Source organism: Alexandromys fortis, unplaced genomic scaffold, assembly GCF_014885135.2.
Source record: "Alexandromys fortis isolate MF-2015 unplaced genomic scaffold, M_Fortis_MF-2015_v1.1 scaffold_2_1_26212458, whole genome shotgun sequence".
Taxonomy (NCBI): Eukaryota; Metazoa; Chordata; class Mammalia; order Rodentia; family Cricetidae; genus Alexandromys; species Alexandromys fortis.
In genome coordinates this window covers 8,255,599-8,279,640 of record NW_026067930.1, presented here as the reverse complement: position 1 = coordinate 8,279,640, position 24,042 = coordinate 8,255,599, and the positions used below count along the sequence as shown (strand labels likewise).

General features: G+C 43.1%; 1 long non-coding RNA gene and 1 pseudogene across 1 annotated transcript in view; both read right to left on the bottom strand.

Annotated features, from left to right (window-relative positions):
- Window positions 1–24,042, bottom strand: part of LOC126503602 (uncharacterized) — a 560,452-nt gene that overhangs the window by 272,999 nt on the left and 263,411 nt on the right. The window lies entirely within an intron of this gene.
- Window positions 22,627–22,738, bottom strand: LOC126503603 (uncharacterized; annotated as a pseudogene).

The following is a 24,042-nucleotide window of genomic DNA, read 5'->3' as shown; positions in this document are numbered from 1 at the left end:
TGTGTTAGTCACTAAATCAGTATCTGTCATGCACTCTTAGGCAAATGATAATTTCCCCCGAAAACTATTTCCTTAGCGATGATAAATCTTCAGCCATTGCTGACAGATTCAATTTTTGCAAAGCACCAAGCTGTCTGGGATGAGTGGGAAGGGGAAAGTCAGCCGAGCTCATATCACAGCACGTACTACGTGCCAATTGTTGATTGGAGCTCACATTCACTCATCTTGCTCCCTCCTCTTTGATTTTTATTTTTGAGATCACAATATAATTGCAGCCTTTTCCCCTTACCATTCTTTTCTCCAAACCCCATCATCTATCTCTCCCCACTCTCTGTCAAATTCATGGACTATTTTTTTCTTTAAAATCTATTATTACATGCATATACATGCGTATATGACTACCCAAGTGTGTGCTGAACTGATATGACATGAATGAACATGTCAAACTGCTGGGAAAAAAAACCACAGGGCCTCAATGCCATACAAAGAACTATGGGTAACTGAGGAGCATACAGGAGAACTAGCACGGTAGATAGCTGTCAGTAGTGTGCTATTTGGGCTTGGGAGAGTGTTACTAGACTCTAAATCTATAATATTCACTTCAAAATTGCCCTTTCTGGCAATTCCTAGGCAATTTCTTACCTGTAGGTGCCTCAAAGTTACATAAAACCCCAAGAATCTGTACCTAGTTATCTACTTGTCCAAGGTGTCCAAAACCGAATATCCATTGTCTCAATGCAGGAGAGAGGCTGGGATGCTGTTAGTACCCCAAAACACTTTGTGGTATCCAGCTAAATTTAGAGATCCCCCTGAAGTTAGCAAATGCCTCTGTACAACTCCGTCTCGGGCTGTGTTTGAGAGCATCCAGTGGAGGAATGAGAGAAGTCAAGTTTTCCACTGCAGGTGGGGTCTGTTGTTTAGTTCTCCCTCCTCCTTTCATATTCCACCCTTGCCCCGACTTGTTCTAGCCACCCCCACACACACACACCCTGCTCAATCCAGACCCAGTGAGATGGCTGTTTTCTCCATTCTATATCTCTCCATGCATGTCTCTGAAATTAGTCTGGATCCTTAGGAGGGCCTGTGGATGCCTTGCTTTTACAATGATGTAACAGAATGCCCCTGAGAACAACTGTAAGAGGGGAGCTTCTATTTTGGAGTGGGGTTTCAGAGGGTCTCAGTCCATCGTGGCTCTGTTCACCATGGTAGAAGCATGAAGCAGACCCCCCTCACATCACAGAGGCTCAGTAAGCAGAGAGATGTGAATGCTGGCCCTCAGCTGGCTTTCTCCTTCTCCATCAAGACCCTCTGGGATATTGCCACCTACATTCAGACTTTGCCCCTCACGTAATCCTGACAAGTTCTTACAGACACACTCCAAAGTCCTGCCTGCTCCCCTAAATGGTTCATAATCCATTGAACAATGAAGATTAACCTTCATAGCCATATTCAAACATTCTTGCTCCCCTAGATACAGTACCAGGGTACCTACATCACCCTGGGGTAGTAGCTTTCTCTGGTGGTTAACCCCAGAATTTTCTCATCATCTTCTGATTCCTGCTTTCCTAACATCTTTGCAGTTACTTCCATTGTTTGGTTCTCTTTGTTGACCTCTGTGCATGGCTTCTGCGCAGCAGTGCGTACTGACTGTCACTATGGGGTTCTTGCCTTGTGCAAGAAGCAGAATAAATTATATCATTGTCAGGTTGTTCATACATAAGTTTTTATAGCAAACGTCTACTGTGATATATTAGATAGTCTCATGACAGGAACTTTGGAAGACAACTCACGGGTCATCCTTGGTGGGGATTATAGTGATGTGGGTACCAACTTGGGAAGGATTGCCCTGGGAGGTGAGTGAAGCCAAGTGATGAAGGACAGAGATAACAGTCAGCTAAGCAGTAAAGGACAGAGATGATGCTAGGTGGACAGAGATGATGCTGGGTATTACTCTGAATCATTTCTGTTCTATGCCAGTTTTCTTCTTGAATGGTAGCAGAAAGGTATGCTTGATCCCACTTAACCCCTTTTCTGGCCTTCCTCATCTAGGCTGGTGGTTAGCCAATGGAGCTTTTATCAACCAGCACAGGGAGGTGAGAGAGGGCTGAGCACACCATACAAAACAGCTGCAATTAGAGGTGCACAGGAATACTGAAGAGAACAAAGCAACCCATTTAAAAATTATGTATTTGTGCTTGTGCATGCACACATATGCATGCTGTGTGTGTGTGTGCATGTGTGTAGTGTCGTGTTCTGTTTTCTAAATTGTTCTGAATAAAAGCTCCAGAGTCAGATATTGGGGTGAAAATCTTGTAGACCAACGACACAGAGGAGGAATGACTGACTCACTGACCTTCCTTTTCTCACCGGCGACCCAGCCAGTGCCTCTTCTCTCCAGAAGTCCTGGATCTGTATTCCTGGCTTCTCTATGGCTAAATCTGGTCAGCTAGTCACTGGCTCTGCCCCCATTCAAGATTAACAATATTAACACAGTCTAGGAATGTCACAGTGCAATCAAGTATCCCAGTGTGTGTGTGTGTGTGTGTGTGTGTGTGTGTGTGTGTGTGCATGCACACACATGTGCATTCATGACACATTGCTTCTTGCATAGAGGGTAGCTTTATAGAGAGTTAGTTCTTTCCTTTTATCTTTATCTAGGTTCTGAGGCTGGAATTCGGGTCATTAGGCTTGCATGGCAAGCAGTTTTATCCACTGAGCCGTATAGTTGGCCCCCCTTCCAAGCAATTCTTGATGGATTCTGTGGAAGCATTCTGTGAGGAAGATGCCTGCTGCAGAGATGCCTGCTGGGGGAAATGCATGCTGGGAGATGCATGCTGGAGTATATGTTGAAGATGCATGATTTAGGAGAGTTGCATAGTGGGGGAGATATGTCCTGGGAGAGATGCATGCTGGGGAAAGATGTCTTTAGTAAGGAGAGCCATGCTGGGGGCAGATCATACTGTAGAAAGACGCAAGCTGTAGGGGGAGGTGTAGACCGGGAGAGATGCTTGCTGTGAAGAAATGCATACTGGGAATGTTGCTTGTTGAGATATATATTCTGAGGCGGACCCATGATGAGAGTGATGAATGCTGGGGATACTACATTTGAGGACACACTTCTGGATTGCATGGGTAAGTGTGGCTCAGTTCTTGCTGAGGTTCTCCAGGCAGCCTTTCTCCCGCTGGGTACCTTAGCTCTCTAATCTTCTTAAGGAACACCTAGTTGGCTTCTATGGTACTCGGAGTGTTGTCTGTCGGTATGTGGTGTCAGCATCTTGTGAGAGCTTGTTGGATATTCAGACTGGGCCGGACCTGTTGAACCGGGAACTATGAGTTGAGTCTCACACTCTGCCTTTAAGATTTGCACCTCTGAGTGATCCTGCTGTTGTGCAGTGAAATCTGAGAGGTTCTCGACTGAATGTTTTCCAGCTATTTTCTTGTTGTAAGGGTATGAGATGCTGCTATATTTGACATTTGGAACAGCAAAAACAAAAAGACACTTCATAGTGATCAAGAAATTATTCGCAGTTATTGATCACCTTCCATATGACAATACCAGGTCGTCTCTTAGCTGTAGTTGGGATTAATAGCCCCCCCATTCTACTCTTCCTCCTGTCCCCCTTTTCTTCTTCCTCCTCAGGTGTCTATTTACAGGTGCAGGAGGAAGACAAAGAATGTCATGCATCTTCCTTAGTCACCCTCCACTTTATTTTTTGAGAAGAGTCTCTCACTGAACCTAGGGTTTGCCAATTGGGATAGACAAGTAGCCAGGAAGGCCCAATCCCCTTTTCTCTGCCTCCCATCCTTTCTCTTTTGAACTTCTTATGATGCTTGCTTCCGCCATTTGCCTTGTTTTCTGGTTCTTGCTTGTTGGAAGCTACAGAAAAACTTGGGTATCTATTTCCAGGGCTCATATTTTGGTTTTCCAAGTTTTGTGGTATTTTGCTTTGTCCTGGGTCAGTACCCATCACTTCAAACCAGACACTGAGATTCCTGTAATATGGCAGCCTATCTATATCTTTGCCTACAAGCTCAGCTCCTCCCAGAAGGGCAACTGTTTTGAGTTTTATACTGTGTACCTCACACTAAAATTTCTTCACCTCAGTAGACCCCTGACTATGCACAGAAATTACTAAAACAGGAGTGTTGAAATATAATCAAGAACCAGAGGCTGGATAGTCAAGTGACCTAGAATAGAATCAGACATGACTGGGAAAAAATTCCTAATGATGTTCTGTTATATTCATAGATTGGTATCTAGTTTTCATTAGAGAGGCTGCCTCTGGTAAGCACTGATGCAGGGACCCACAGTCAAACTAGGCTGAGAGAGAGAGGCTAAGATGGAGGTCTCCATTGGGTCCCTCCCCTCAGAGTTTTGGAACTCCATGGAAAAGGGAGAGAAAGAATTATGGGACCCACTGTATGTACTCTCCTGGCTTGATTTTTTTTGGAGGGGGGGACTCCTGACAGTGGAAGTGGGGGTATCTCTGACTCTTTTGCCTGCTCTTGGGACACTTTCCCCTATTGGGTTGCCTTGCTCAGCCTCGATGTAAGGGTTTGTTTCTGGTCTTATTGTAACTTGTTATGCTGTGTTAAGTTGATAACCCTGGGAGGCCTGCTTTCTTCTGGGGGATAGATATGGAGGAGAGGGGGAGGTGGGGAAGGGGAGGAGGAGGGGAGGAAAGGGAAGCTGTGATTGGGAGGTACTGTATGAGAGAACACAAAAGAGAAACGCCACCACTTAGATCTTTGATTGTAATCCCTTTGTAGTCAATAAAATCTGCATGGGTACATGTTTATCAACTGAAGGCTTTATTTTCTAGTTTTCCTCTTATTCAGTGTGGGAGGAACTGAAATAAGTAGCAACCTCTGGTGTTTCATTCCATATCCACTCGTGCATATAGATACATAGGCAACAGCTGGAACATCCATTTAGGACACTGAACTAGAAGCTCGGTTGTGATGGTAGAACAATACTATAAAATCAGTCCAGGTCCGAAGCCCAAAGGGCCGCTATATCACATGGACACATTTACATTCTTGTTGCTAAGGAAAGGAATGTAGATGTCTAATTTAGATCACTTTTCCATTTAGACTTTGTTAGCACAGTCAGAACCTGTATCTTGAATAATACCGAGTTTTGGACCCATGTATTCACAGCCCCGTGTCTTGTGTTAACAGGGGTGTTTGAGCATCAGCTCTTTCAATATTTAGGGGAAAGAAAAATTCAAGCATCAATAACCAGATAGTGAGCTGTGTTCTCAGGAGACCTAAGGATTTCCAGTAGTCGCTGTCTCCTCTTCCTTCTGCACGTAAAATCTAGCCAAGCCACCCTCCTCAGCACTCCTCCTACCTGCACACCTAGTGCCTACTCTTCCACCCGAATGCATGCCATCCTCCACTTTCTAGCCTAAAAGACTCCTACTTACTCTTCAAGATCCTGTACTAGCTTTCCAAGACAGACTTGAGTCTTTGCCATTAGTCTCTGTAGTACTTTTTAACAAACAGCTTTATTATAGAATTTTTAGTGTTGGACAACTCTGATAAAATTCAAAGTCTTCAATGCTATTTCCACTCAACAGTAAACAAATATTGATTGGGATCTTGGCATGGACCAAGGCTTGTACAAAGCATTGGGGATGGAGCCAAAACAGACCCAATTCTTATGCTTATGGGCGTGTGATTGAACAGGTATAATGGCAATGACTGTACCTTGTCAGGGCCCAGGGCTGACAAGAGGCATATCTGCTCACTGCTCTGGCCACAACTGAATCAAAGCACACACATAAGCCCTAAGTGTGATAATTGAGCTGACTCCAAATTCTCCAATATGCCTTTAGGCCAGCCTACTAAAAGAGAACTTGACGCAAAGCAGGTATTCAAAAATATATGCTGAAGGGGATAATAATGAACGGTTAATTACTGTTTTAAATAATAAGCGCCATGATCACAATTTCAACCCTTAGTGTGATTCTTCTCATTTAACTCATGATTACAGGAGATATTTCATGATTATTAATTTCATTTATGGATGAGAACATTGAAACAGAGAGAAGCTAAATCATTTTTCTAATGGACATATCTATGAAGCGATAGAACTGAGATTCGAATCCATCTATTTTGATTCCAAGATTCCAGATCTTAGATGTACATTATTGGATAAGGAGATATCTTTTAACATGCTAGCTTTCTGTTGGCATAGAAATAATTGTGTTGTATTGGAATATATCCAAGAGAAATAAGCAGTATTTTCTCTTCTCACTATAGATAATGGAATTGTAATTGAGGTAAAAAGTATTTATTATCAGAAATTAGGAAGTACACAAATAGCAGAGTTAAGACTTAACCATGCTTGGTTCTACCATTTTCTATTAGTTAACATTCCATAGGTTACTATTATCCAAACACCCGAGAGAGGAAGAGATATTTGGCTCACAGTTTCAGAAGCATCAGCCCATATTTGTTTGCTTCTGTGTGCTTGAAGAGGACATAATGGCAAAAGAAACAGAGGAGAGCTCTTCAGTTTGTGGTTAGTTTGGAAGCAGGCAGTATTATGATGGGGAACAACCAATGATAATAGGACCCTCTCCCCGTAAGTGAGTTGTTTTCTCCAGCTCTCCCCACCTCCTAAGTTTCCAGAGCCTCCCAAAATAGTCCCCAGCCATGGGCCTTTGGGGGAGGACTTTTCATATTTAAATTATAGCATACCTGTTCCCAGTTTCTTAACCTAGTGCCTGTCTACCAGATGGAGTCCGAGATAGAGGCAATGACAGTCAAGAGAGTAGGAGGGTGATAGATTGACAAGAATAAGAAAAGAAGAAGAAGGAAAAGAGGTAATGCAGACTTTCCTGAGACCTTCCTCTTTCTTGGGACTCAGATTGGCAGAATGATGTAGAATTTAAAGACAGCTGTGCATGAACACCCTGGAGCAAATTCCCTTTTCCTCATTGCTCTTACCTTCCGCATGCCACTTGGCATTTGTACAATGCATCCCATCCACTGGTAACATTGTCTGATTAGAAGCCGGATCCATTTCCCTGTTTAAACATGAAGCTGCCCACAGTATGAAAATGTGACAGAAAATGACCTGTACTGAATAAGATTTTTGTTTTTACAGGAACATTACAAGTCGCATTTGCAGGTTTTAAATTTAGGACAGTTTTTCCCCCTTTCATACGAATGGAAATAATATTGAACTATTGTTACATGCTCCAAAAGGCGTGTGAGCTGAGAAATGACTAAAGAGGGAGTGGCGCAGGCTGACATCCATGCTGATTCAGCTCTGAGCTGCAAGATGAAAGGAAAGAGCCCAAGCTGTCTCAGAGGATTCCATAGCAATCATGTTAATTGGAAACTGGAAGGAGGAAATGGTCACAATCAACAGATTTATCACCCAAAGGGCTGAACAGTTCATAAATTTAATCCAGCCACAGAATTAGGAAATAGAATTGATGTTTGTAAGAATCAGGGCAGGAGTGGGCAGACCTCTCCAAATAACCTTTCTCAGGCAGATGGCTGGAAGTGCTTGAACATATTTTATTCGAAGCTATTAGAAATATGGAAAGAGGGCTTTCTCCCAGGCCCTGATTGAAGCATTGTAACTTCTCTTTTATGGTCTGTACGAAAGAAGAGCTATAAAGAGACACAAACAGGGTAGTTAAGTTTAATGGTGGTAAAATTCAGACACCTGAATATATGCAATTTATATTTGCTCAAAACCTCACCCCATTTGAGGCTGCTATTAATTAGCATGGAAATGTGCTACAGAGCCAATTTTGTGTGAGGTTTGTTATCTTGGCTACTTTATGAAGAGCAGAAACAAAACAACCAGAAAAAATGTTTGCCACTTAATTGTAGAAGGAGGTGGGGAAAAGTCATCAAAAACAGCCTGGGGGCTTCATGTGCAAAAATGAGATGCCGATCCTCTAGAGTCCCATCAGAAGGCTCCTTCCACTATGGGGTGGGGGAGATTGCCCTGGGACAAAGGAACTGGATGTCTCCTGTGCTGGTTCATTTAATTGTTAACTGGATGTAATCTAGGGTCACCTGGGAAGTGAGTTTCAGTGAGGGATTGTCTAGACCAGAATGGCCAGTGAGCATGTCTCTGGGTTTGTCTTGATTATACTAATGGATACCAGAAGATCGAGCCCATTGTCAACCTCACTGCTCCCTGAATATGGGTCCTGTATTACGAGATAGTGGTGAGCCTGAGTTGAATAGCAAACACACATGCATTCATCCTTTCTGCTCTGACTGCGGATGAGATATGACCAGCTGATTTTGGTCTCTGCTGCCCTGACTTCCCTACTGTGACAGACAGTAACCCTTTCTTCACTAAATTGCTTTTATTGGGAGTATATTATCAATAGCCACAGAAACGAGGGAGAGTTGGACCCCTGAGTGCCACCAAGAGCCTCCTCCAGCTGTTGCGGGAGCATCATTGGTGTGAGGGAACCCAACGTCTACATGGTCACAAACAGAGCTGGGTGCTGAGGCAGGACATCAAGGTTCAAAAGGCTCTGCACAAAGCCATATACAATTATCATATGGAAAAGACTTGTCAATAAAGAGGAAGGCTGACCTCTTTCTATCTCTTCCCAACAAAACCACCACGCACCAGCCATGGGTGTCACTGGTAGAGGCAGAAGCACTCTGGAGAGTCTGGAGGTGACTGACCTATGGTTCATGAGAACGCTACACACACATTTAACATACTAATAAAACCAGTGACACATGAGGTTGCAGGTAACAGAAAATGCAGGAGAAAAATCAGAGCAACGAGACAACAGCAGATCTTTCAGGCTATGGTGACATTAGAGTGACTGAACTCTCTCGACTTCACTTTGCTTCCTCTCTTGGGAGCTTACAGTCTTGTCAGTAAACTGTCTCTGCTTTGGCAATTCTTCATCCAGGAACTTAAGAATCTAAACCCTCTAGTGGCGTCTCTGGCCTTGCTATCAGTTGATATCACCAACCCTATACCAGGTGCTTTCGATTGTCTTCATCCTTCAGGTGGGGGAATTGGGGCTGGTGGATCTTAGGAGCTCAAATGACAGAGCTTATCAGGAAAGAGTCAAGATTATAAAAGTGAGAGCCAACTGCATGCCTATAGTTAGCCAGTGAGTGGCTGATCATTTAATACACAGCATGGATATCACCACCCACAGTGTCCTGTTAGCGTCTAACCTGCCAAGTGGACCATTTACCTGGTTGTTAGAACTTTGAGTGCGAAGCTGTAAAATGAACAAGTAACTGTAACTTCTCTTAAGCCTCTCAGTGGGACAAGCACAGCCCCCCCTCCACGTCCTGTCTGATTTAATTGCACTTTTCATCACCACAGGACTGAGTGGAGGCCCATCACACAATAAAGCACAACGTAGCACCTCCTCTCTCTCCACATAAGCTCTTGGTCAATACGCGTTTAACAAAGAGCAGAGTCAAAGCTAAAAACTGGGTTATTAAAAATGACCTCATCAAACCCATTCTATACAAATATTTCAACACAATCACCCCTCAGTATCTGCGCGGATTAGTTCCAGGAGTCCCTGGCAGATATCAGAACTTGTGGATGGCTCATGTGCTTTAAACACAGCTGAGAGGAAAACGGAGGCAGCCTCGGAACTTGAAAGTGTGAGGAGAAATTGAGGAGTGACTGGAGTCTCTAGAAAACCTCATGAGTGAACGCAAAGCTGCTAGTGTCTAGAAAAGCCTCACAAGGTTGAGAACCTTGCTGAAGTATCCTTTTAGATTCATTTTTAAAAATTTAGTAATTTTTGTTTAGTCTTTGATTTACTACAAGCATACCATATTCTTCAATAATATTCATCCAATATTCCTCTGTCCAACTACTCTCAGCTCCTCACACATCCCTCTCCCACCATATAATATACATATTATACACACATATATAAATGCACACACACACACACATATATATATATACCAACACATATATAAACATATACACACATACATACATACACATATATGTATCCAACTACACACTTATGAAGGGATGAAATAGGCATGCAAATAAATGAAACTGGAAAAACTGCACCGAGTAAGGTAAACCAGACCTGGAAGAACACATTGTACCCGTGTTTTTCTAATGAAGATATCCCTTGCCATGTTGCTTGTTTTGTTATTTACTGCCTTCTGTAAAGAAGGGGAGACATGTGTTTGACTTTGTACGTTTGGTACAGTGGAAAGGATGGAACCTTGGAATGAGAAAGGTGTTTTGATCCTATTATTATTGCTCATCTGCTCTGCACACTTGAGAAATTTAAACAACGCTTCACCCTGGGGCTTTTTCTCTGAAAGAGAATGGGTCTTTCAACTTGCATTTCTGTAGGATTCCAAATGTGGTAAAAAGTGCCTGGAACCATCTCAAATAACAGAAAACACCCATGAAAGTCCCTAGAACTCTCCCAAATAACAGAAAATACCCCATGAAGGGCTCCTAGGACTCTCCCACACCACAGACACACCCCATGAAAAGTTCCTGGACCCTCTCAGATCACAGGAAACACCCTGTGGTAATTGGAATGTAATTGGCCCCCATAAGTTCACAGGGAGAGGCACTATTAGGAGGTGTGTATTTGTTGGAGTGCATATGGCCTTGTTAGAGGAATAGTGTACTTTGGGGACAGGTTTTAAGGTTTTCTATGCTCAGGATGCTGCCCAGTATTTCAGTTGACTTCCTGTTGCCTGCAAGATGTAGGACACTCAGCTATTTCTTCAGCACCATGTCTGCCAACACACTGCCATGCTCCCCACCATGATGATAACGGGCTGAACTTCTGAAACTGTAAGTGAGCCACCCCAATTAAATGCTTCATTTATAAGGGTTGCCATGGTCATGATGTCTCTTCACAGCAATAAAAACCCTAAGACACTCAGAGGTCCACCAACCTCTGCCTTCCCAGTGCTGGGATTCAAGGTGTGCCCCACCACACCTAACTCCCAAACTCTTCTTTAGTTCCTTTTCACATGTTCAAAATTTACCTGAGCAGGATCTTGCCCAGAGGTCACCACTCCCATTATTCCACTTCCTAATCCATTTGTCTCCTTGAACACAGGACTTCGCCCCATTTCACCCCTTGGTGCTTTTTTTTTTTTTAGAAAAAAAATTTGTTTTATAATTTACCCTGCTCAGCTTGTTCTTTTTCATTATTCAATCTTCACTAAAGTTACCACTAATAACAACGTAACACAGTCTAGAGTAGGCTGCTTTGAGATTTCCTCTGCCAATGGAATTTATATAAAACTTTTCACTTTAGCCCCAGGCAGACTTTTGGACAAGGGCAAAAGGCAGTTATTTCTTCACCAAATCATTATAAGAACAATCTTTTGGCAACATGCTAAAATTCTTCTCCTCTGAAACCTCTTGAGTGATCCCCCAATAGTTCAAAGAACCTATAGCGTTACTGTGTTCTATGTGCCTACCAGGATGAACCATTGGGCATTAAAGCATCCCACTGCTTTCCAAACCTTAAGTACCAAAGTCCAAATTCCTCCAAGCAAAAACATGGTCAGTCCTATCACAGTAATACCCAAAATCTCAGGCACCAATTTCTGTCTTAGTTAATGTTTCTATTGCTTGGAAGAGACACCACGACCACAGAAACTCTTATAAAGAAAACATTTAATTGGGGTGGCTCGCTTACAATGTCAGAGGTTCAGTCCATTATCATCAAGGTGGGTAGAATGATGACATGCAGTCAGACATGGTGCTGGAGAAGTAGCTGAGAGTCCTACATATTGCACACAACAGGAAGTCAACTGCAACACTGGACAGTATCTTGAGCATAGGAAACTTCAAGTCCACCACAACAGTGATACACTTTTTCCAACAATCCCGTACTCATCCCAACAAAGCCACACCTCCTAATAGTGCTACTCCTTATGAGATTATGGGCGCCAAATACATTCAAACGGCCACACACCCGCGAACTGTTTCCTGGAACCATTTTAGCTCACAGGAAATTCCCCGTGAATGATTTCCTGGAACCCTCTCAGATCACAGGAAGCAACCTGTTAATGACTTCCTGGAACCTTTCTCAGATCACAGGAAATGCCCCATTAATATTTCCTGGAACCCTCTCAACTTTGGGGCTATGAAAATAACTACTAATATTCCTCCACTGTTTTATAATGTCACTCATTGCCTTCCTGCACCCCTGCACTGTTATTCCTCCCAGCTTTTACCCCAAACTTGTATGTATGGTCAGCAATACAGGGGCGGACACACCACTCTCTCTCTCACACACACATACACGCACAGGGAGAGAGGGAGAGAAAGAGAGCGGTATCACATCTTGTAGAGCAAAGGGATGCGATTCTCACCTGAGGCTTTCATGACACAGAGGGATCTCATAGGCTCTTTCTGCCACGGAATTCACATTTACTGCTTATAATGACAACCTTACCTTTCTGAGGTCCTGCTTCCCCATATATAAGGTGAAGGTGGCTACTCTCCCTCCACCTGGCACAGCGACTGTGCAGATTGATTGGACATGAAATGAGCCAGGGCTGTGTCGGGCCCAATGTTCAATGACAGGCAGGATGAAATTTATTATAAGTTGACATGGCAGTAATTGTCCCGTGACTGATAGATAGTGATTCTTGCTTTTGGATGGTGACAGGAATATCCTGCAGTGCCCTTATTTATATAAATGGATATATGTATAGACTTCAAAAAAAAAAAAAGAGTGAACTCTTCTGGCATATAAATGAAAATGTCAGCCTGAGAAACTCCTCTACTTTCTCAAATCCAGAAAATGTTAACAAGCCCTGCTATAAGTTGGAGGGCAAATGTGCAACACCACCCCCTCCAGGAAGGTAGAGGGAGGACACTGACCAGAGAGAATTACTTGGTATTAGGCTGAATGGCTGCTGAGTGGCATATTCCTTTACAAAACAGAGTCCCTAGCTAAAACAAGTAACAGGTATGTTCCCATGATTAACAAGGTGCCACCACACTGGCCAATAATTCAGAGTCAGCATACACAGTTAGCAGCTGGCCCCAGAACACCGAAGAATGATTCATGAGGCTTCACTCCATTCCGTAGTGAAGAGCACACAAGTCCTGGCACAATAACCATATTTCTTACTAGCTTTGTCCAGAGAAAACCTTCCCCTAGATTAAGAAGTGAGTTCCTTGGAGCACTTACATCCTGATTAGAGAAACATAAACCACTGGTGTTTATCTCTGCAACCTAAGGGCTGTTGGAGAGGAAACAGGCAATAATGTCCTGAAACCATAAATATCAAACTGTCTTAGCCACCTGCTCTCTGGGTACACTAGTGCAAGAGCCCTGGGCATTCCAGCTGAATCGCAATGGGATATCTAACCGAAGAAAACGTCTGCCCATTGCTAGAGCTGAATTCCACAAGAGAAGGTAAAAACAAAGAAAGGCATGGAAGAACACCTTATATATCAGAAAAAAAGTGTGAGAGGAAAAGTGGGGACAGACAGATGAGAAAGAAGAGGCCCGAAAGAATTGAGGGTCTCAGTTACTAGGTGTGCCTTATGTACCTTGTTAAGACCTCACAGACATTTTCTTATTTATTACTAAGGATAAAATTATAAGGTAGAATATGCTGTTTTATGGAAGTGGAAAGGAACAAAAGCAGGGTGAACAACCAGGGTCATCCCTTAAGTAATTGGAGCAATAAGGATTAGAACCAAGGAAGGCGGAGTGGAGAAGAAGGGTGAAAGTAAAGAAGTCCTAGAGAACGGCTGGAAGAGGGCACTGGCTTCACTGTTTAAAAAAATTAGAGGCCTTTCTATCACAGTCAAATGGGCATAGACAGATAGACTCTTTCATTGTTCTAAGCTTAACTTTCCGCCCCAGAAAGTAAAACTGCAATTAGAAGTGAGATTGGCTGGAGGTTCCTTCTTGCTAATAAGGATGAAGAATGCCAGCCTGGTGGGTCAGTTTGTTAGCAGGGACCACATTTTGCAGCTTCAAAAGATTTTGCAAGCTGCTAGTGCCCTGAGTGTGTTTTTTTTTTTTCCATTCTAGCAAAGAAATCCACAGGAAGCAAGGACAGAGTATCGCAAAATAACTTTCCAGCATCCATTTAGTCAGAGGAGCCAGGAACCTAGGAAAATTCTTGTGCTGGACTACAAGAAAATGCCCCTGAATAACATAACATTGAAATTAGGGTAAAGGCTTCTACCTTTTACCCTCTCTCAAATAAATAGAAATAGGAAGATGAAGGCAGCGGGGGTGGGGGCGGTTGTAAAACCTTTTTGACTTTTTCATCTCAGAGAAAGTTCTAGTAGAAATAAGAACTGATAGAGGGTAAACACAAATATGCCCCTATGTATTCTTTAAGCACTGGGTGCTGGTTTCTCTTGCTTTGCTGTGATGTGTGTCTGTTCTCAGCAAGCCTATTGTCCAGGTCACTAGAGAGAAGGAAGAATTCACATGTGGGTGTTGCCACCTCATATCCTAGGGACTCTGTTTTCTGATTGGCATTGGTCTAATACACCCTAAGACTCAGCACTGTTTCAGGTATATAGTCCATGTACTTGATTTAAAGATGTTTGCTTGACTGACACTTCTTATAAATGAGAGAAAACATCTAAAAGTGTACTAGGCAGAAGTAAACTCATTCATTCATTCAACATGTGTTTAGCAGTCCCTTGGACGGTGTACATCCACAATAGAGAAGTGAGTACAACTGAGGCTTGCTCTGAAGGGCACAGGAGATTGCTTAGACGATGGACTGTTTTAGCAACATGGCTCCTATCATCTCTCTGAGAAAGGGGACAATCCCAGGATGAGAGCAAAGGCCATGGAAAGCCCCTGTGTCTCATGAACAGTATGGGTGATTCTCTGAGGATGAAGGGGTGAGAGATGAACCTACAGAATGTGACCCTTGACCTCATGACATCTCCCCTAATCCTTGCATCAACTTCAACATCGGACCTGTTTCCAAGATGACACCAGCCAGGGGCTTCCTGGGTACTACACATTTTTGGAGAACATTCTGCAGATTTCAGCTGAGATACGCTAATGAATGGGGCATCATTTAAAACCCAAAGCTCTATTTCTTGAACTCTAACACTGAACTACTTCACACCAAGTGACTCAGATTCAAAGTGCTTCAGTCAAAGTAATTTTCCCACTTAGAACTTGGAGGCACCATTCCCCTCATCAGCACTCCTATTCCCCAGCCCCAGCAGCTCCATTAACTTCTATTCCTTCACATGCATCTTCTATTTATTGTGAGCGTTCATCATTCTCACATGACCTCGAACTCAATATCCTCATAAACTCCAAATCCAGGGTCTGCCATGTGGCTGATGCTCAAAACGTCTTGAAAAAAGAGAGAGGAAGAGATTATAGATGTGTGTGTGGGGGGGGGAAATTCTAGTAGTCCTTTCAAAGCTACCACCTGAGTATTATCACTTACGTCTGCTAGTCTCCTGGAAGTTCCATCCTCCTACAGGCTCCATCACATCCCACTAGTACCATGGGCAAGGGACCAAACCCTTATTAGATCAAGGCCCTTTGGGTCACATTCAAATACAAATGTACCAATGTATGTTCTCAGGAGAATGTTCTCCGCGTGGGCAGAAACTGAGCTCTGAGCATAAATCAACAAGGTGAGAAGTCACACAGCACCCAGGTCTTTCCCAGGTCCCTCCCCATATTCTGTTTCCCTCCTCCTTGGGGGTGCACAGCTGCCACCCTAATGAACACATCTCCCTACCTGCCCCCTTCAGATGATCTTCCAAGTGGAATACTGCCTCCACACATTTCACTCTCTCACCTGAAGAGCTATTTCGAGCTGGCACCTCATTTACTTGCACATTTGGTGAGCAGCTTAATGGCTTCTCCTGGGATTCATTCATTTGTGCAGTTAGGGAGGCTGAGAAGGAGGTCATCACACAGTCAGATGCAGGGTGGCTCTCAGACATGCAGCCAGTGTGACAGCTTTGTACATTGTTGGAACTTCTTTACTCAGGGGAAGGGCAGCCGATGCTTTTATGTCATTGGCTGGGGAGCCTCAGGGGGAAAAACACTGGGCTACATGAGTTAGAGGAGGGAGATCAAAGTCTTCTTCCTACAAGGTATATCTCTATCCTATTTCTCCCAAATCTGTGAATATTTTCTTACATGGCAGAAGGGACCTTGTAGATATGATTAAGAAGAGTGACATGTCCTGCGTTATCCAGATGTTCCCAGGGAAGACACAGGGGCTTTATGAATGGAAGAGGAAGTCAGGAGAGCAGAGAGAGAAACTTTAAGGAGCTGGAAAGCTGATTTTCAAAACAGAGGAAAATGCCATGAATCAAGAAACATAGAAAAGACTAACTGGGTCTTCCTGCAGTTTTCAGAAGGGAGGCAACGTTGGTAACATATCTGCTTTACCCATTGGGACCTACATCACAAATTTTCTCTGAAGGACAACAAGAGAATAATTCTATGTGTCTTTAGCCACTTATGGCTATGCGAATGTGTTACAGGAGCTACAGGAAATGAACAGAGGGGTTTTATAGCAAAAGTGGATCTTAATTTATTCATTGATCCACTCAATAAGTGAACTATAAAGGAAAGCCCACATAAGGGCATATGGCTGATGATGAGGGCATGACATTATGTTTTATGCTTTACAGTGTTCACAGTCCTTTAAGGAACCTTTATAGGATAGTAGTGAGGGGCAATGTATGCTGGAATAGTGGAGTGCCCAGGGCTACAGGCCAGTAAAGTAGGGAATCAATAGAGAAACTTGGTTATATCATCAGAAATGCAGGGATGAAAAGGAAAAGGTGAATCACAAGGAAGGCCTTAAAGGGTATGTATCAGTCATTGGGGGAGGAATCAAAGGTATCTGGGAGCAGTAGGAGTGGGTAGAGGGGCAAAAAAACATGGAAGAGTATTGGCTTCTTAATGAATGTGGGATTGCAGAAGCATAGAGTTCTGGGTATGTAGAAAAGGGGGGTATGATCTAGATGGGTAGGAAGGGCTACATCAGAGGAACAGGGTTATGCAAGAGAAGTCTTAGAAAAAAGAAATGTAAGTAACTTGATATGAGTTTAAGTGGAGTTGAAGTGTGCTGTGCGCCTTCATAAGAAGCCATTGAACTTGAACCTTTATTTCTTCACAATAACTATGCTTCTTTTAATTAAAATTGGATATGCTCCAAAATCTCCTAGAAAAACGTATCGTCCAAGAAGACTGCCTTTTCTTCATTCAGTGTACCTTGGCCCACTGCTATCCTCTTGGTATCCCAGTTTTAGGATGACTGCTTCCAGGGGAACCCCAGTTGAGGCAAAGGAGGGTTCAAGTTTAGGCCCTGACCTGAGTCAGATGATGATACATAGAATGGACAGAGGTACTACAGAGAGCAAGAACACTTGATATCTGGATCAAAGCTGTTGAGGTCAGAAGCTCAGCACAGGCGGGGGACTGTGACAGCAAGAGTGTGGAGATGAACTACTAACTGGCTGAATTCAACTCCACATGGGATGGTCCAGGCCTTCCCATTAAAGAGTGCTCGATAGATATGCTTACATCCACTGCCCCACCCAAATGGAGTTGACCAAGGGATACTCCATCTCCACTAGAAACTGTGGACAGTGGAGTGGGGCCAGATCCTGCTGAGACCAAGGGACACTACATCTCCACTAGAAACTGTGGAATAGGGTTAGATCCTGCTAAGACCATAGGTGAAGGCATTTGTGCCCATTGCTGTGGGAACATATGGATGAAAAAGGATCCGAATCTTATACAGTGAGTAGTCCCAGCCCTGAAACTCCCTTTCCCCACTGTCTTACGACTGAGCTTCACCTATGTCTTGTGGCTGACTCCACGGAGAGAGCAGCAGTGGACAGTAAGGCAATTGTAACCTCAGCATTACTCTTCGAATACAGGCTAGCCACCTGCCATTTCACAGGTACTGTCTGGACTCTGTGGACAGAGTTGGCATCATTCCAGTAATCTTTATACATGGAATACAGATTTCACTGTGATATCTTACAGATAAGGGCATATGGAGACCAGTGCCAGAGGTCACACACAATGAATGATAGAGCTGTACTGCTCATTCAAGTCTTTGATACCCATAATTTTTCTTCTATGTTGTATTGCTGAGGCATTCAATAGCAGAATAATTGGCAGAATTCCTTCTAAGAGTGGGGTCAAGCAGATGACTGCTCTGTAAGTTGTTTCAGGCTCAAGGTCACCTGGGTCAGTTCAGAAGATCAAAGGAGACACCGAGGTTGCCTATTCTTAACGCTGGATCATACCTTGATGAGAAAGGTAGTTGGTCACTTCATCACAACATCGTTTCTAAACCAAGAAGATGAGCAGATTACTTGGTCCCTCATCTGTGGTATGAGGGTGGGGACAACAGAAAGATGCCCCCCCTTGTCCCTATTACCTCTAGCAGGCAAGGGAGCTGACCCTCTCCTTTACAAGCTGCAACACTCAGGAAAGCAGGCCCTGCACCCTGTCTGGGCAGCACAGCAGAGTTGACCCTGTTGACAAGGGCACGGGTGAGCCAATCCCGTAAGCATGGGAGACCTAGCCCCACCCCTCATCTGCCATATGATGGCATGAGTGGGGGGATAGATATCCTCCCGCCCCCATCAATGCCTCAGAGAGGTGAAAGAACTTGCCTGAGGTCACAAGAGTGGAAGAGCTCTCCCTGGACCACCAGCAACACTCAAGAGAACTGTCAAGTGGACATGAGGCTGAGGGAAATAATGTCCTCTCTGCCCTTGATCCTGCCACCAAGGTGGGTGAGGGAACTGGCCCTTCTCCATACTAGCTGCAGCACTCAGAAAAGTGAACCCTGCACTTCACCTAAGCAGAAAAATAAAGCCAACCCTCTTGGCAGAGGCGTGGGTGAGCTAGCTCCAAATTTGTACACTTGGGAGAGCTGCCTCCATTACTCATTTGCCCATGTGAGGGGTGAGTCCCTAGGACCAGCTCTGGAGCCAGAGAGCTAGGAGAGTCAGTAAAACCTAGTATGATTCCTACTACTCCCAGCTTAAGGGATTGTGAACCTGAGGCAGTTGTAGGTGGTTCCATAGACAGTGTTTTTTTTTAATAAGGAGAACAAATAATAATAATATACATCTGTAGTATTTCTTTTGTTAGAAAAGCACACACATATGAACAAGGACATGCCTGTCACTTTGCAGACATTCAATGTTTCCCATCCTCACATCTTCTTTGTGCCCCTTGTCATTAATCCGATGCTGTGCTCAGTTATCCCACAATAAAGATAAAACACTAAGGTAGGAGGAAAGGCAGACAGAGTTCTCCCATCCGCCATTCTGTTCTCAGGGATTCTAGATCTCTAGGGTGGGAAATTCATAAAACACCTCCCTGGACCACAGTTGTCCAGGAGTGACCTACATTCCTTACATGGGGCTACTCAGGATGAATGGAAGGCAGATGCCATTGTCTATGGCTGAGACAATGTCTGTTAGCGGAATTAAGCAGGATGAATGAATATACAGGTCACGCTATTAATAAAACCAGAGACATTTTCTCATTTCCTTTACCACGAAAGAAACTACACACCTGAGAAAAACTCACAGACTAGACATGACAGGGATTTCTTTGCACTGGTGGCTCCTCTTTCCCCACTAGGACCTTATTAGCAATGAAGGCAAACAATGGGTATGAGATTTACCTGGGAGGATCCAGGATGATGCTGAACACTCCCTTCGTCACTGGCTTAGATGACCAAGACAAAATATATAGAACTTTTGGTTACATTTCAAATCCTAAGTGCCCTGGAAGGTCATCTGGGGACATAATGGAGTCTGCCATCAGATTAGTAAATCCTGCCCACCTAAGATCACCTCCTTAAAAGAAATTGACATTTCCCCAGAATCATAGGACAGAGCTTATCTTCTGACCCTTTCTTGCCTCTCCTTGTCTGACTTTGAAGGAAAAAGGAAAGTTAATTTTATCTAGGTAATTACTCTCAGGATCATCAAGATTATCACCACCATCATCATTATAAGGAATTAAAATATTATATTAAAACATCCAGGTTTGTCCCCATCTGTAACTCCAGTTTCAGAAGAACTGACAACCTCTTCTGTCCTCTACAGGTAAGGTACAATATGGCACAAAGAATGCATGCAGACCAAATACCCATACATATAAAGTAAAAGAAAATATAATTTCAAAAATATTTAAAACCTCCTACTATGTACTAGGACTTGAGATCCTATGAAAACAAAGTCATTTCCTGTCAATACTTACCCTCTCATTAATTTCCTTTTAAGGAAAAATAAAAGACAGTTCTTCTTAATTAATGAATGATCACCATTCTAAACATTGAAGAGGACTGGCAAAGTCTGTGCCCTGAGAGGGTAATAGTCTTCATGTAGAAAAGCTCACGGGATGGTCATGTCCCAGAGCAGGGAGTCATGGGAAAATATGAGGTTATGAAAGATTTGTTTTCTATTCCTATTGCCTACCTTTCTGTAAATACTGTCAATTTCTGGAGCAGAATTTCGTTTCCCATAGCAACATCTCAAAGTAAGTAATAAAGAGCCGAGGAAAGCACAGGCTCCAACCCTACCATTAAATTATCCACAGGACTCTTGGAGCGTGCTCATCAGGAACATAACATTAGCTGCTGGTTGATTAGAAATTCTCTGGCATGCATTGTTAGAGTGGGTGTGTTGATTTTGGAAGGGATATTTAAATTTTTTTTCATTTTGCCCTAAATGTTAAAAAAAAATGTGTTATTTACATATACCAAACTATTTATGAGTTTGAAATGGGAAAAATACATGAATTTTTAAAAAGTTTACTAAAACAGTTTTCTGCCCTCTGGCTCTCTCAGAATGAAGTTCAAATTAATCAGAAAAGCTTACAAGTGCTTCCATGGCTAGGCTCACTCATCTCCTCAGCCTTGGCTTTCCCCACTCCTCCCATTACCTTCTCCTCATTGGAAAGTATCCCTCATCCCCCATAGTCTTCCTTCTTCTCTCTTTGCCCTGGGACAAAACCTGCATTATTTTGTTCCTTTGCCTTTGACCAGCTCTCTTCCACCGCCATTCCTTCCCTCCCACATGTCCTCCCACCCTGTCTGCCACCGCTTACTCGTCAGTTAAGATGGAACTTCGTTCAGAGATCCTGCTTCGGCTAGAAATCTCGCTCAGACGCACAGCGCTATGGTTTCCACGTCCTCCCATATCCCTCCACCAGAGTGCTAGTGCTATGTAGCACAAAGTTTTATTTAAAGGATCTCTTTTCCCACTCTGAAGAGAACTCGTTGACAAAGTTGCACTTGTCATCTTCACAAGTTTAATCACAAGCACAGCAATTAACTGCCGTGTTAGTGGTAACTGAAATAATGAACAAATCAAAATCATCAATTAAATTTTTATTAAGAATAATTGTGTCACTCCATTCTTGCTACATAACAAGCTCTCTAGAATAGTCTCATAAAATAGCGTGTTTTCATCCTCACACTTGTTACTTTATAGGTGGCTTCCACAACTGTGTATGTCAAAGGGCAGATGGGGAAGCTCTGGCCCACATTCCTCTCATTTATGTGGGATTAATAGGTCACCCATAACCTGTGCAGGAATTAAAATAATAATGGTAGAAATGCAAGAGACTAGAGGCCACTCACGCAAGGACAATGCAATTCAAGGATATTCAAATTCTTTGTTTTTTATGTCCATTATTACTCCATTATTTCATTATATATATTCTACACATGGCCAAACTCAACATTGATGGGTAAGAATTATATTCTTTACTCAATAGTGTGAAATGATATCTGGCATCTATTTATTTAACCACAAACAAAGGATCACCCAACATTGGTCTACTTAACATTGACTTCATAGATGTTCTCTTTTCCTCATAGGAAATATATTAAGCAAGTTTCACCTTCTACGCATTATGCTATGTTGCTTATGAAATTCATTATTTAGAAAATAAGTCATAGCACCTGACAACATTCAAGTAAGGTAAAGCATATAAGGAAATGAATCTCCAACAAAACCCTACAGACGTCCTTAATGCAGACTACATAGTGCCGTCGAGATAGAAGGGATTTGAAAGATAGGCAGACCTGGATGTTATCACTTGCTAACCACATGCCTGGGACAGGTGTTTCAACTCTGCAAGTCAGCTTTGTCCCCTGTGATAAACGGGTATGATAACAGTATCTACTTCATGTATCTAACCCCATGGGTAGTTGTCAGAGAAAATGGCACATAATCTTCGTGCTATTCATAGGTACACTTTAGCTGTATCTGTACTGGTTTATGTAAATTGGCCACTTGACATGATCTTGAATCACCTTAGAGAAAAATCTCTGCGCAGGTCCATGAGATTTTCTAGACTAGGTTAATTGGGGTGAGAAGAACTACCCTAAATGGGGTGACATTATTTCCTGGCTAAGACCCAGGACTGCATTTAAAAATGATGAAAACCAGCTGAACATTAGTATTTATTTTTCCGCTTCCTGACTGTGGATACAATGTGATTGGTTGGCTCAATCTCCAGCCACCACACCTTCCCCACCATGATAGACTGTATCCCCCCAAACTGTAAACCTGATAAGCCCATATTCCCTTAAGTGGCTTCTCCAGTATTTTGTGGGAGCTGTGAGAAAAATTAACTCCTACAGCATCCTTTTACTCTTTCCCATCCAAGTACTAACCAGGCCCGACCCTGCTTAGCTTCCGAGATCAGACGAGATCGGGCGCGTTCAGGGTGGTATGGCCGTAGACTCCTTTTACTCTTTCAACCCGGGTTAAGGCCAAATTAAAAGGGCAAAGCCCTACCCCTTGTCGACTGCCTTATTTGAACACTCTTCTCGGGGCTACTGGGATGCACCACTCATAGCATGGAGGGTTCCAGGAAGGAATCATGAGTTAGACCTCATTTCCTAGGACTAGTTATCTTACTAGTGGGGTACTTTTCCCCTAGGTGAATCACCTCGGCATTCTAAATCATGACACCAAAGCTTCTAAAATGATACTCTTGGCTAATGGCTTAATGTGCTAACTCTGCCACCTCTCCATGGATGACTACACTCACTGCAAATTTTCGGCCTTCACTTCATAAATATGATGGCATGTATGTACTACTATGGAGATGGTTCACTGTATACCAAATGACTATAAATGGGTATCAGGCTGGCCTCGATGTACTAACCGCTAAATAGTTTCCATTCCTTAAGTCTTAATCTTCTCCTCAGTTGCTTATCTCAATATTGGGCTTCACAAGATTGAAGTCACAAAAGTTAAAAAAAAACCTCAGAACTATCCATTTCCTCACCCTAATCAATTCACTAATAATGTGTCTGTAAGGTGTTCAGGGGATTGGCAAAATGGTTCAGTGATTAAGACCTTGTTACTTTTTTTGAGGACATTGTAGGTCCAGGGAATCAAACATCTACGTCTGTCCCTGACAGAACCTACACACATAAGCACATACAACAACACACAACAGATAAATAGTGAAAAACTTTAGTTCTTGGTCTGGTGATACAGCCCTTGGAAAATAGTTCTTCTAGAGAGGACCTGATTCAGTTCCCAACACCCACACAAGGTAGCTCACAGCCTTCTGTAAAGTCAAATCCAGGGGATACAGTGCCCTTCTCTAATGCTTCCCTAGCAGGAACCAACACACATAACACACACACACACACACACACACACACACACGTATACCTAATTAAAAATAGGAAAAAAGTAGAAAAATATATTTTGAACAATAGGGCAGCAAAAAACCCCCAACACAAATGAGCTTTAAAGGGTTGATGTTACCAGCTCACATGGCATCCAGAATGGAGCAGACTCTGGATAGAAATTTCGAGAAACACTTCCATTTCCTTAGCTTCCCTGCTCTGTCTTCCCCCAGTTAGCTTTGCTCCCACCCTGGTCACATATCACCTGTAACAACTCTAGGCACTGTTATCTATTAGGCAGGCTATGCAAAATTAACAAACGCTGCAGGGTTATCTTCTCAAGAGTAAAGAGCCTCTCAATAGATGTTCCCTGGTTCTCTCTTGGCTGAAAGGTTCATTCTT